Source organism: Apteryx rowi, unplaced genomic scaffold (assembly GCF_003343035.1).
Source record: "Apteryx rowi isolate R43461 unplaced genomic scaffold, aptRow1 scaffold_556, whole genome shotgun sequence".
In the NCBI taxonomy this organism is placed as follows: Eukaryota; Metazoa; Chordata; class Aves; order Apterygiformes; family Apterygidae; genus Apteryx; species Apteryx rowi.
The window spans coordinates 15,259-17,088 of NW_020450823.1; positions in this window are offsets into that span (position 1 = coordinate 15,259).

Sequence of the window (1,830 nt, forward strand, 5' to 3'; positions counted from 1 at the left end):
CAGAATACAATAGTTACTACATGGCTCCCATTTACCACTTGCTCCTTAAAATTTATTTTCTGAGATTTTAAGCTCCTCTCCCTCGCAGCCTCTATGAATTTAGCAAAAGCTTTCTTCTCCTCCCACTGACTATACTGGGCATTCTGCAGTTATACACTTCATTGATCCTTCCTCTTGTTTTCCATCCCACCTATGAATATATTTTCTTATTTATCTACACATCTTAATTTCTCTCTTCTAATGACTTCTGGTCAATGGCGCTTACTTCAGTGAAGCAACATCTGGGTATAAGGTTTGCATAACAATTACTAGGCAGAGCTGTTTAAAAGGGGCTGGGAATAGAACTGAAAACAATTTGCCAAGAAGGGAAGGGACAACAGAACTATTTCCCCCCGTATCACGTAGGAAGGAAAAACTGTGGCAGGTTTGTTTAAGGGCACAGAAGCACAAGAAGGTCAGGTCTTTTGCTTCTTTGCAAGACCAGGTCCTCTGTCTTCAGCTTCGAGTAACAGTGGAAAATGCTAGCATTTAACTCCTGCTCAAATTCTTCAACACTCATAATCTTTTTTTTCATAAATATTCATTTAGGTGTTTAAGCATATGCAGACAGGTGTCAGTTCACATTCTGCAAACATTTGCATCCAGAGCCCAGAACAGATGTGTGCTTTTGGTTGGCTCTGTACTTCCAAATCATGTGACTTAACTGCATGAAAGTCTCATGAAAATCTGGGTTTCTTTCTTATCTTTTATTATTTTGGATTTTTTTCTCATTTCCCGTGTGCTCTGATTATTAGGCAGCAAAACTGCAAATTGCAACCTTTTCCACCATTCCAAGCAGCCATCAGTCCTCATTTATGAAAGGGAAGCTGAGGCTACAGGGTGACCTGGGGAAAGATGACAATCATGTACCACCTCGGCCTCTGCATTTGGATCTCCACATGGGGCTGACCCCGCTCCAGCTGCCTGCAATCCCTTGTCCCCTCCTCTCCCCCAGCACTTTTTAGGTTGCCGTCAGGTAAAATGATGGATACCTGTGTCCACCAGTAAGAAAGCTGTGTAAAAGGCCAAGGGTGTGGGGAATGTGGCGGTAATAATGAAACCCATGAAACTTTGGAGCTTTGTTTCTGACTGCATCATAGTGCCCAGCTGAGGACAGATGCTGCATTTGCAGCTAATTGAGCTGCACCTGCACAAGCAGATGAGCGGTGCTGGGGCAGCAGAACGTGCCAGGGAGGCGGGGAGACCCCCACAGCCACGCCGGGGGAAGCGCGGCCTGCCCCACTCCATGCCGCATCACGTGCTCCCCCTGGCCTCGCTCAGCAGCCCGCCTGTCCTGGTCCAGGCCACCCTGCCAGTCGCTAATGCACCCCTAGTGCAGCCAGGGTGGGGGAGCAGGAAAGAATGAAATAAAACGATTAAAAAGCCTAGGACAGGGCAGAAACCTCACTGTCCCCGCTGCATCGTTTGTAACGCCACGTGAGGGGAAGCCCGCTGCAGCCCCGTTTCGGTCTCCCTGAGTCCCCCACGGGGCACAAGGAAGGAGGGGAAGGGTGTGGGCGTGCGGGGCAGTGGCACGGGGGGCAGCAGGCCTCAGAGCAGCGGCGGCGAGGCCGGGCGAGGTAGGACGGGGTTCCCGGCTGGGCAGTGACGGCCCAGTGCAGGGCAAACGCCGCAGCGCGGGTGGAGGCCCGCAGCGCCGGGCGCGGCAGCTGCCGGCCGGGGCCGCAAGGGTTACAACCATAGAGCCGGCCGCCTCCCGCGGCGGGTCGGCGGGGCAGGAAGTGCTCGCCGGCGGTGCGGGGATGCGGGCGGTGGCGGCCTCCGCCAGCG